Below are 13,404 nucleotides of genomic sequence, written 5' to 3'. Positions count from 1 at the left end.
TCCTATTCGTGCGATCCACCCTAAGTACTCTTATGCACAGGCTTACATACTGTTAAAAAACTAAATTGAAGATCATTGTTTATTTCATACATTATTTAGTACTACTGTTGGAATTGAAATTCATCTGTGCTTCTAGAGCTTCTTATTTTTCCCCATTTTATTGCGCACCTTGTATTGCCCTACTTCCCAATCAAATGTAAAAAAACAAAAGAAATGTCTCTCGATACCATACATATTGACTGTTGATGCTAAACAAACATTTTTTTTTGATTGCCTAAATCTCTTTAAAGATACATACTTGGCTGGTTCGGCTGCATATTTGGCTTCTCTATATCAGAATTTTATTTTGCGTTGCGGCCTTTGCCACTCGTCGGTAGCTGAACACTCCAATCTCAATGCAGGATGTAGTACCATTTTTTTCTGTGGTCCTCTCCACTCGCAGTTATTTTGAGTCGACTCGTTCACATCTTGCTTTCCCGTAAAATTTTAAAACAAGCAGATTTGTTGTCTTCATTCGTTTGATTTTTTTTTGTTCGTGGCTTAAGCTCGGTGGCGGGATCGGTGAAACGAAGATGCCATAGGGAAGAACGCGTGCTCAAGCAAAACCTTATTACACAGATTTGCTGTGCTAAGGGGGTAGAGAATCGTGCGGGGGGGGTAGTGGGGAGCAGGGTCAAGAGGATGCGAGGCGGGGGTTATTGCCTCACTCGTCCGTTGGCTCGTTCATTTGGCTTATTCGCTTACGTAAGCTGTTATCTTCGTTTGTCCTACCGCAATTATTTTTTAAAGGAACGGTTTACAGTCAGTCTATGGTAGCACCAAGGCAATCCTTTCCACGAACTTGCCGTTCACAGCGCGCCAGCCAACGTCGACTTCGTTACAAACGGCTGGCATTTTCTACTGCACAAATAATGCGTCCGGCACAATTTTCGAGCAAACTGCATAGTGTCAGGAATTTCAGCGCTCCAGAAATGGACAGAGACACAATTCAATTACGGTAGAGAACAGTTATCTAAATAACTGTCGCGAAACAAAAACCAACAGCAAACTACCCCGTAACGCTATAAACAGTGTACACACAAGAGGCACTGTAAAATCTAGCTTTACACACAAAATCAAACAAGCCCTCATCTACATGCTGTTCCTCCACTCGACTAAACAATGTGACGTGACCAGCAAGCGAACGTTCTAACCGTCTCCAACCGTGTCTGACTCCGGACCAGCGTGGCAAAGGACGTTGACCTCCGTGGTTCCTACGCAGCGTTGGCGTCGACCTTCGACGATACCTATGAGTTTGTGGTCTATCTAAGAGACCTGCGTGGCACAGGACGCGGGTGGGCCAGTCGGCCGTTGTTCTGCTGACGTGGCCAGGTGATTGCCTTCCTGGCACGGCAGAGCAACCGGTTGCGTCAGCGTGGGGTTGGACCGGGGCGGTGGACCACAGCCACGGCAGCGCAATCAATGCTCAAGAACTCGCGCTGTGGCTCGCCAACTTACAAACGTCCGCTCCCCTGTCCGTGGTCCCTGAAGCTGCTGCCTCCCGTCGTCAGAGCACCACTGGAGATGCCACTGTCTCGATTGTCGACCAAATCAGCAATGACAGCTCATCTCCACCTGTGTCTCCCTTTTCCTCATTTCTCATTTTTCTCGCAGTTCAGGCGCTTCATATACTTCGCGCCTGTGCGCCCTTCCTCTGTTTCGACGACCGGCGCCTTCGTCTATTTCAAATTATCGTACAGGTCTTGCCAGTGACTCATGACGCACAGCGACTTGGCCACTAACCAGCAGAATGGTGTTCGCTATTTTCCCTGATGTAGCGTCGCCGGCAGCTTCAGCAATTGGAAAAATGTAACGTTCTTAGAAGTATGATAGTTTCCCTTAGTAGTTCTTGAGACAACCAACTAAAAATTGTGGAAATTTCGCTCATACGTCTTTGATGGCTATGTTAGAACTATTCGGAAAGTACCTGCATGAAATCAGAAAATACTCCTCCTGAAATCATTGTTATTTTATTGGAATAGTAATTATATAGACACTTCAAATCTCCTTTCGCCTTCGCAGTACAGGTACGTACATAGGCATACATGCGCTGTTTCTTTCTTTCTGTATTGAAACATTGAACAGAACACGCACATCAGAAGGCACATTCGTAGTACCATCCTCCAGGAACTGAGTTTGCAAGATCACATCACATGCTTCAGCCCTTGCAAACTATTCAGGCTGTCGGACTTAGAACTGGTGTACAGGTGTATTTCTTCAAACGGTTTTATTTGCACATAGAATTTTCGGCGTCTCACATTACTTCAATGTTCCGAATTTCCATCTGGCAACGCCATTGAATGTGAAGATCGAAGTGCGGAATGCTGCCCAATGGGAGGTTATTGTGATTTTCAGCCTGAAAAAATTGGTTCCTCTAAGCATACCCAGGTAGGTCTTTTTAAAGAGCACGTTGTAAGATGTATCTATAAGCGAAAATGCTTCCCAAAAACCCCAAAGCACATGCTACATCATTTAGGCTTTCCGACAAATAAAGCAGTTATTTTGCCAATGTATAAAAGGTCCCCTTTCCTCCAGGTGAGACATTATATATACGCGGTTTGTATGCAGCTTCAACAGTCTCTCATTGCGAGAGCAATTAGTTTACCACTAGAAGCTTACTTTAGCTGATCGGCGTTGCCATGGTCGTCCTCATGTATTTAGATAAAAGTATGCTATATGCAACGCCATGCTATTTGCACACTCCTATAGCTGGACATATAGCAAAACTAAACTATTAGAAAGGTTGCTCATACTATTCTTGAGAAAGCTAAGCCTCCGAATTCTGAGAGTGGCACTTCTGATTCCAAGATAATCAAAGAACACCGAGAGCATGCTCTTTTTACATTAAATCTTGTGATAAATTTAAACAATAAAAGTTGCACAGAATATCACAACGCAAACCTGAAAGTGACGTATCTTTACTAGCGGGGTTGCTTTTAAGTTTCACTACCTCTGGGTTAGGCCTGTGCAAGAGCTTTAGACAGAAGCTTTAAGCAGAAATTGCGGTAACGCAGCAGCTTCTACCTGTAACCTGCAGATCAAGGGCGTACGGCCCTGATGGTCTCCTCTCACCGTGCTTTCAAAAGAAAAGGAGTTGCGTGCCAAACTTCTTCCCTGTCCCGCGTTCTTGGGTTAAAACAGCACATTGCGCTTGTCCCATGACATTCAGTGTTAAGAAATTAAGAAACGACGCAAGCTCCGATACCCACAGATTCTTCAGTCTCTAATAAAACTTGAAACTGCAACGCTCGATATTTCTAACAACACTATCTTTTTTCTTATTACTGAAGCTGCCAGAGAGGCTACATCACGGATATAGCGAGCACTTTGCTGTTGGTTCTTGGCCAGGTCGCTGTGTGTCATGAGTCACCGGCAAGACCTGTAAAATAATGTGAAAAAGACGAAAACACCGGTCGTCGAAACGTGGAGTGGCGCGCAGGCGGGAAGTACGTGAAGCGCCTGCAGCGCGAGAAAAATGAGAAATGAATAAGGGGGACACGCAGGCGGAGATAAGCTGTCATTGCTAATGTGGTCGAGAAGCAAGACAGTGGCATCTCCAGCTGTGCCCTGGAGACAGGAGGCAGCAGCTTCGGGGACAATGGACCAGATAGGGGACGTTTGTGAGTTGGCGAGCCACAGCTCGAGCTCGAGATTGCGTCGCCGTGGCGGTGCTCAGCGGTGCCGGTCCAACCCCACGCTGACGCAACCGGCTGCTGTCCCGTGCCAGGAAGGCATTCGCCTGGCCACGTCAGCAGCACAACAGCCGACTGCCCCAGACCGCGTTCTGTGCCACGCGGGACTCCGCGGAAGACCACAACCTCACCGCTCTCGTCGAAGGTCGACGCCCACGCTGCGTCGGAACCACGCAGGCCAACGTCCTTTGTCAAGCTGGGCCGGAGCACAACACGACAGGCGACGTTTAGAACGTCTGTTTGGTGGACATGTCACATTAATTAGTCGAGTGGAGGAACAATATTTACTTGAGGGCTTGTTTGCTTTCGTGTGTATAGGTAGTTATTGTAGTGCCTCGTGTGTGTACAGTGCGCTTGGTGTGTCGTCTTCTTTCACGTCCGTGTCGTTTTTTATGTCGCGCAATATCATTTAAGCAGTGTGTACAGTGTTTATAGTGTTAAGGTGTAGTTTGCTGTTCGTTTTTACTTAGTGACATATTTTCATAAATGTTCGTTACCATATAGGAATTTTTGTCTCTGTCTATTGCTGGAGTGCGGAATTTCGTCACATTGTGCAGTTTCCTCGAAAATTGGTGCCGGACCCATCATTTCTGCAGTAGAAAATACCAGCCGTTTGTTAACGAAGTCGACGTTGGCCAGCGCACTGTTAATGGAAAGCGGTTGCAAAGGGTTGCCATGGTGCCACCGTGTACGGACTGTAAACCGTACCATTAATAAATAATTGCAGTAGGAAAATCGACGATTATAGCGTACGTAAAGCAATAGGCCGAATGAAGGAACGAACGAGCGAGTGAGCCAACAACCCCCACCCCGCACCCTCTTGCCCCTGCTCCCCACTAGCCCCACGCACGATAGTGCACCCCCTTAGCATAGCAAATCTGTGTAACAAGGTTTTGCTTGAGCACGCGTTCTTCCCTATGGCATCTTCATATCGCCGATGCCGCCACCAAGCATCAGCCACTACCAACTATAGAGGAAAGACAACCACGAATAAAGAAATCAAACAAAAGAAGAAGACAAATCTACTCGCTTTATTATTATACAAGAAATTAAGTCAAGAACGAGTCGACAACAAAAGAACTGTGGGAAGAGAGAACCGGAGAATAAAGAATGGTACTAGAGCCTGTATCGACATTGCAGCGTTCAGCTACGGACGATTGAAAAAGTCTGCTACGGAAAGAAGAATTGGACTATAGAGAAGTGAAATATGCAGCCGAAAAAGCCGAGCATGTAGATACATAGAAGTGTAGAGATGTAGGTAATGATAAAAGAAGTTGTTTGTTTAGCAACAATACTCAATATGCCTGGAATCCACAGATGTTCCTCTTTCTTTTTTAACATTTCATTGAGATGTACTGCAGCACAAGGTGCGCTAGAAATTGAAAAAATGCACGTACTTGCTCGGCAGTAAAATTAAATTCAAAAGCTAACACTAAATAACTTATGAAAGAAACGTTCGTTTTCAATGAGGTGAGGTAACAATAAGGAACCAGTGCATAGCAGAACTTAGGAGCGGGTACACGAAAGGAAATGGAAAGAAGGGGGCACTGAGCACAAAGGATATAGTTCGCCTCCAATGATAGGTAGGTATTTATTCACTCGAGACCTCATTTGTTGATTCATTTTATTGAATGTGAATCAGCCTTCGTGAATGCCGCGTAGATCGTACACACTGTCTCATACCGATGAGCCTTTACTTGGAATTTTCTTTTTGATGTCCACGTTGCAAAAAGAGAAGATCCAAGGCAACAGGTGCGGCTGCCCGAGTTTCGTTTGGTGAAATAATCAGCGTCGCTGCAAAGGAACAAATGAACGGCGGTATTTGCTTGTGTCTTCCGTTTAGGGAGGAGAAATGAAGTTCATGCACTCGAATTGATAATTATTTATTGATATAGCCTCGTTCTTCAACTGTGATCCTGAAGTAAATAGCCGAGTCAATATTTTCTAAAATATAGCAAACGAAGATGTTTGCGCAGTCTCAAATAATATTATCTGTGGTACCAAGACAGAAGATCACCTTGTAAAGAGAATGCCTACAATGTGAGGCTTTTCACATGCGTGCAATATCCTCCGAAATGCAGATACATTGAGTGTGTAATTGTAGTCACAACGGATAGGGAGAACATATATTCTTTTGGTCTTACAGATGACGTTGTATCCTGCTTCAGGGTTCCCTTCATCAACCAATTTAAGGAAATGACAGGCACCTAATTATCCTTACCTCATTTGGATGCGAAGGCACAAAGAGTTCCCAAAGTTTGTTTGCAATGTCCATGACTCGTTATGTCGTACAATGTCAGGTGCCCTTCACGAATCTACTTCAATGCTCCTAGTCCACCGTGCTGTAAGCTTACCACTATTAATGTACCCTAGCACACCTCGTTCTAATTTTCTACCAACATTACTGCATCCTTTAACCATTAAATGACTCTTTAATCAATTTTCTTTTAAGTTGTACACAAGTTATTCCGCTATATTACATTTCATATCATCTGATTTCCCTTTTCTCTGTTAATCAAGCTTGCAATTATTTTTTCCAACTTTAGCTCACCTTGTTCGAATCTATCCCCTTTAATTCCAATTAATACTCTTTATATCCCCGTTTTTGACTTCCCTTTAACTCACACGTCTCCCTCTTAAGTCACAATTCTTTAATTTGTTTCAAACAATAATTCTCTCTTACTACTGAGGGTGCTGATAATTTTTGTTACTGCTCGTTGGGGCGAACGCCAAGTTTTCTGCGGCATCCGACATATAATGCTTTCGTAATAAGAAGATTCAGTGAAAGTTGCGGCCAGAACGAAAGGCTGATTCAAACAGCCACTAAATTCAGACTGTTAAAACGCATAAACAACCTCTTATACAAGGATGTATGGATGTTGGATAGATGTTATGAGCATACCCTTTGGAACGGGGCGGTGGGTTGCGCCACTAAACTCTTGCTATTATACTGCCTAATGTCCTACCTAAATTAAATAACAAAAAAGAAACTAAAACACTATGAACTCCCACAACCAAATTTTCGGATCCCCTATCGCCCACTCTGCGCACATATACGTATAGTAGGGCGTACCCTAGTGGACCCCACGCGCAGCGGCTCCCCAAACTTATCGCTTCCAGTGCAAGCATGCAGTTCGGGTATGGGTATAATGAAAGTAAAGCCCCGTGTGCCTCTGGGGGTTTTGATTGTTCTATAGCCGGCTGTGTGGTAGCCCATGATACGTGAACATAACAGGTTATGATGTTGGTGTGACTGAGTTTGTTGCTTCATTCTACAAAGGAGTACAGAGCAAGCTGTGCCCACACTATGCAATAAAGAGCTTTAAACTCCAGATGCTCCCTTTGAGTAGGTTCACAGTTGAGAGCGTATAATTGCTTACGAAATGGCGTGTCATTACTCAGTATATTGCTCCCCATTGTAGCTGAAACTGAGTAGTTTCCTAATGCACGCGTACACACAACAAAACGTTATCGCATTGAAAAAAAATAATACCTAAAGAAACACCACTAGTTGTTGCTACACAATCATTCAAGGCACGCAGCGAAAATGTTACTGGCCGCGTCACATGGCTTCGCTGCCACCTTTCGTTTAGAGCCAGAAAGCCAATCTTTTAATGAATTTCACCCAAAGCGCCTGAAGTAATATTCGCTGAGGCATTTATAAGAACGTGTAAGTGATTTTAAATGCAGCATATCGATTCCAAATGAAACTAAAACTTGGCAAACATGTTACCTATGCATCCCAAACAAAAGAATGTGACAGCGGGAATCGCCGTTTTACTTGAGAATCTTAGCTGAAATTTATTTTTGATCTCTATGCTCATATATGGCCACGAACGCAAATGTAACTAAGCTATCGTACGACCGATTTACGGAATCCTGTCGCTGTCACCTTTCCCGTGGGTGCCTAACCACGTCATGTTGTGGCAATACGTGATTTGGTGAGTCATCTTACCGAGTGCGGCAGCAACCACCATGAGAAGGAACTTCCGAAAGAAGCTGTCCATGTCTTCCTCTAGAGAGGTGGAAAGAAAAAGCCTCTGTACTTGGTCAAAATATTGTATTGTGTGACCGCAATTTACGCAACTTACAAATATTTGGATTTGCTCATCTTCTTTAGCATTTAAATATGAGTCGTAAAATTCAAATGCGAACTGTAATGATATCAAAGTTCGTAATGACAAATGTCATAATGGTTTTCAATCTCCATCAGGAAATTTAGAGTTCTCCTGATTATTTTGTGAAGAAACAATCGACTACAACCACGATATGCTTACAAAATGACAAGAGCGTCACAATAACCAGGCTGCATATTCTATGTATCTTACAATTGTTTATATGCAGGTCTTATAATTGCAACTGCTATTTGTCTGAGGAACACGCTTGAAGAACCTAACTAAAGTCATTCTTTAATATATAGTTGTATATTGTCCGTTTCTTCCTAACGGAGAATACGCGCTATTGCGGCGATTTCTGCTCTTTGCTTCAAGCGTTTTGAGCCTTACCTCAGAATCACGATAAAGATATTTTCGTGGTCGTGAGACTCCACGTTTTTACATGGCCAATCGTATTTCATCCTTTTTCAAGACAAAATCAAATTAGCAAATGACAATATATAAGAAAGGACACCCTATTTATGAGTGTATGCAACACATTTCGATTTTCTTATGGCAATACAATAATGAGACATACACCACAATATTCTGAACCAAGACTAAAATTGAAACATGGCCACAATTCTTTTCGGATATTTCTCTAAATGTGAGCCTCACCAAATTTCAGAGGTACTTAATCAGTTGATTTTGCGGTGGTTCTTTACAAGATGCTCCCGTCTGTCACAAAAACTGCGCTTTCTGTATCTTAAGTGTGTTTGATGATGACGCCAATTCTGTTAATCAACAGTCTTATCTAATCTCACAAGGCTTGTGACACCGATACAGTAGTACGTGACAAGTCATTACTGAGATATGTACACTGATATATGGACAACATAGAAGGCACCTATGGGTTATGCTTGGTATATGTTACATATTAATTATCTATTCACCATACATTTTTGTTGAGTTGTTCCACTTGAATGCACGCTACAAGTTTAAGGTTGCGCTACTGGTTTCCAATATGTTTTTTATGCTGTTTCACCGGTGGCCAAGCCGGGCGCAGGAGAAGCAAATGTAGTGCTGACCTATGCGTCAGATTTCACCGTGCATGACACTGATGCTAGCATTCGCTTTCGGCGCGTGATTGTAAATCTATATCTACCGCAAAGACATCTCCCGCATACTTGGGAAGTCTCTGGCATCAGGCACATAGTTTAGAGGAACAACAAAAGTTGCCAAACTTTTGTTCTTCGAGCTACCACTGCAAGCCAACAAGGTGCCAACAGACGCGACAAGGCGGGTTACTTCCAGGTGTATGAGTCGATGGCACTTTTTGCACTATCTGACCCCCTAAGGAAACAGAAACATGAGTATTTACCACCCACGACTACAGCCCTGATCGTTTCATTTGCGGGCAGATTTTACAGAGTCTTTCGCGTCTTATCTCGGCAAAGTGGCCTTGCGCTCATACGCGTTGGCGTGCCCGGTGTGGCCATTTCGGCTTCAATAAAATTTTCTACCCATTCATCACAGAAATAACGTAGGCAAAAATTGTGTTTGTTGTCCGCAACAATATCCTCGAGAACCGCAAACACGTGACCTTAAGCAAACAGGAATATAACATTGTAAGTTCACTATCCCGGTCAAAGACCCCCTAAAGGAGGTAGCGACGAGACATAATTTGTTTCCGCTTTTTTTATATCCAGAGCAGAAAAGATTCTGCCCCAATACGCATGTCAGAAAAAAGGCCGGAATGATTGGGGACCACTTTGGGGATTTAAAACGAAAACCAAAAAGGGTCTCACATTTGGGCACGGTAAGGAAAAAGTCGGAAGCTGCAAAAAAAAAAGAACCTGTAAGAAGGCTAATGTTGCCACCTCTGTTTCGTTTCCGGAGGTTCCGATCTATGGCAGTTATCAGAAGGAGCGATAATCCTGCATGCAAAAACAGCTTCTTATGCGCCAGAAATGATGCATAATTTCACGCCTTTTTTTACTCACTATTTGCGGCTATTTCTGCTCAGTTTTTGTCAATTCGAGCCAATTATAGACACTTTGAGAACCTCCCACTGGCTCGCATGTGAATTGAAGCTTATTACGTGAAAACTTGCCCCATGAAATATTATTTGTGCCCTGCATCTCTTTCAACGCTTAACAAGTTTTACATGATGTAAAAAAATACAATACTAACAGCGACAGTACTGTCCTGTAGATACACATCACTGTTATGCGTGTCTAGAAAAGAGGCATTTATATTATACCCTCAAATATGGCATAATTTCCACTCAATTATCTCTCCGTAAATGTAACCACACCCCTGACCAATCAAGCTTTCCATTTATTTAACAATATTTTCGTAGCCTCCTGTTAATGTTGTCGCAGAAATATGTCCTTCAATAGAGTGTTTCTCTACCATCACATCTAGTCTGCTCTTGTCATGCGGCCTCTGTGCTTGACATGAGAATGGATTTGGGAACACTAGAAAAAATAGTTAGTGTTATTGCTTTCAAACTTTCTAGTTATTCTCCATACAAACATGCTTATTTCAAAACCCTCGGAAGTTTTCCATTATAAATTCAGAACAGCCGCAATATGCCTAAAACAGAGATTGAGAAAATCATTGCTGGATAAAGTGTCCTTTTTAAGGAACAATTTTTTTGCAATATATACCTGACTTCCTGCGATGTGAGATTTAGTTGCTACTGGCCTAACCTTAGTCCTTTCTTAGTTTCTTTTTCAAGCACACATAACGGTTGTTGAAGAAAAGTACTGCATGGCCTGAATGGAGAAACCTTGACCACAATGTCAACGTTCGGCATTACACATCAACTCTTCATCGCACAGAATTTTAAATATACATGGGTGAGAAAAGTTGGTGCAAGGCAGACCCCAGAGCAACTAAGCAACAATTCTTGACAGGGAAAAGAGCGTGGTAGCAGCTACACACGTATTTCAGTGCTTCCGTGAAGAAGAGCGCTATCAGCAATGTTTGAGGTGGCCCAACGCAACTGGGCACGAGACGCGACTCACAGGAACCAGACGCCATTAGGCAATACCCAGCCATATTTTTGAACCCTTCCAGTGAGATTCGCTGTACGCTTCGCTCACTCCGATGCACATCAGTGCATCACAACAATGAAAAATTAAATGCTGATGTTCTATGAACCAAGAGAACCATACGAACTTGTAGAAGCCCGTAGTGGGGGACTCCGTGTTTACATGCACGGAACTGATACTGCAAGAACCTTTTCGCCGCCATTGAAATGCGGCTGGCGCGACCAGGATTTCATTCCGTCTCTCGGGTTTACCAGCACAACTCCAAGTCCAATGTAAGAACGCTATAGTGGGCTGTGTGGGTGCGAATTTCAACCCTGCAGCGTTATGCAGAGCACTGTCTTCGCACTGCCACCACAACGATTTATGGAAGCGTTTCAATGTGCATCCACATAGCTGTTCTGCTGCGATAGCAATTACTTTGACACTAAGAGAATTTATTATGCAGTCTTCACCGTCGCGGTCAGGTTCCATATATATTTAGGTATACATGTACTATATACCATAACGCGCTATAAGACATGAGGGATACAGGGTAATACTGTCATACTGTTGCACCGCTATAGTTGCCGATACCAGGTTTGCATGATCAAAAAAATCTTACCACAGAATTTTGAGAAACGAAACCCAAGAAAATATTTCATCCAACAAAACACCAACAGAGCATGTCTCGTAAGTTATATCTGCTCTGACAAAGATTAAATGTGGGAAACCATAACGAAGCTAAAACTTGAAAATGTTTTACTATACGCGCGTATATGCCCAACCTGGGGCTTCGGCCTGGAAAGTGGTGTGAAACGTACCTGATACGGCAAATGGTTGTGAAGTAGCTAGTAGAGACGGTGGCTTTGATAAATGAACACAAATCAAATTCTCTCATAGCAGCATTCAGGGCGACCTAGCACAATAGCTAGTTTTTACTTAGTGAGCTAACGTTTGCGTTAAATCACGCAACGACGAGAGCCACGAATTTTTCTCTTGGTGTAATATTCCAATATATTGGTGTCGCATTCATTGCTCGACCCTTACGGTGAAACTGATGTTTTTCTGGGGAAAGCCATTCCACGTCTCCAGAGACTCTCTAAATATCTGCCCCCGTCCAGCACACGTGGTATCGATAGCGCAACAAGGATAACCCCGCGGCAAACGCTCACGCCGAAGGCGGCGCCAAACTCAACGGCTTGAAACGGCCTGAAACCTAGAGGGTAACTCCACCTGCTATAGCGTTTGTATTTATACCTTGACGCTAAATATGGCGGGAATTCTCGGGGAATAAAATTAAATTTTCACGACTTTCCGATAAGACGGAAATCGGCTGCAATAGTGGTGATGAAAACTTTTTAGCCGACCCATTCTCACAATGATAGGCGATGGTAACACGATTAACATTCAAGCAGTGTAGCGACAAGCCACATTCCTGAAGTTAAATTCCTTAAGAATATCTAATGCTAATTCTGTGACTTCCACTGTGCAGCTATATGCTACGTACAGTTTTCAAGCTCGGCCAAAAACATTACATTTCGACGAAGGTGTGTGACGACGCTGCCAGGACGAGAGTCGAATGATGAAGCTGCAAAGACGGCGGCGGATGACGACGACCACTTCACCATCACTACCACATAACTCATAAAGAAAAATGGGTGACCAATTTGCCGACTGGATCGTCGTACAAAGCTGCATAGTTAGATGGATAGATAGATAGATGGATAGATAGATAGATAGATAGATAGATAGATGGATAGATAGATAGATAGATAGATAAATAGATAGATAGATAGATAGATAGATAGATAGATAGATAGATAGATAGATAGATAGATAGATAGATAGATAGATAGATAGATAGATAGATAGATAGATAGATAGATAGACAGATAGATATATAGATAGATATATGGATAGATAGATTCCAGGCTCAAAGACCGTCACATAGTAAAATAAGTGTTGTAAGATGAAAGGGTAATATTTATAGATATACCGAGGCATATACGATAATTCCTTCAAAGTACTGATAATTAAAGACAACGTTGCCTATTGGTAAAGCGAAATGTAAGTGTATGCTTCTCTCACCTCTAGAGTAGATGCAAAGAAAGCAGATGCAACGAAGACGACGTGAGTCCGACGTTGACAAAAGCTCTTACCATCGCCTTATATATTCGCACTTCGAAGTCACGTGCTCAATCTACTCGATTAAGCAAACACATATGACGTGCATATTCCGTCGAGAATGACGAAGAATGCTTTTATATTCATTTCGTGTTCAAAGTTGACATTTTAGAAAAACAATTACTGTGCTTATCTTCAGCTCTAAATGTGAGCTGGTGTAGAGAAAACCAAATTAAAAATAATGCGGGGGACGTTTGAATCATTTATATGCCATGGCCTTCCTAAGTTCTATCACGAGTTGACTTTGAGGTTATCACTTGATGGAGGTTTTGAATTTCTCGCGTGTAAGGTCGCTGCTTACATAACCATAACAGACAGAGAAATGTCCCACAAAAAAAGATATTCCCACAACCTTGA

General features: G+C 42.9%; 1 long non-coding RNA gene across 1 annotated transcript; it reads right to left on the bottom strand.

Annotated features, from left to right (window-relative positions):
- Positions 1–4,744: 4,744 nt before the first annotated feature.
- Positions 4,745–13,061, bottom strand: LOC142584920 (uncharacterized). Its single transcript, XR_012828981.1, has 3 exons — positions 12,952–13,061; positions 7,687–7,746; positions 4,745–5,525 (listed from the first exon to the last, which is right to left on the bottom strand). It is a non-coding gene; the product is annotated as an uncharacterized LOC142584920 (long non-coding RNA).
- Between the last annotated feature and the right edge of the window lie 343 nt (positions 13,062–13,404).

The sequence above is a fragment of the Dermacentor variabilis genome, chromosome 6 (assembly GCF_050947875.1).
Source record: "Dermacentor variabilis isolate Ectoservices chromosome 6, ASM5094787v1, whole genome shotgun sequence".
Lineage (NCBI taxonomy): Eukaryota > Metazoa > Arthropoda > Arachnida > Ixodida > Ixodidae > Dermacentor > Dermacentor variabilis.
This window is presented reverse-complemented; position numbering and strand designations above follow the sequence as displayed.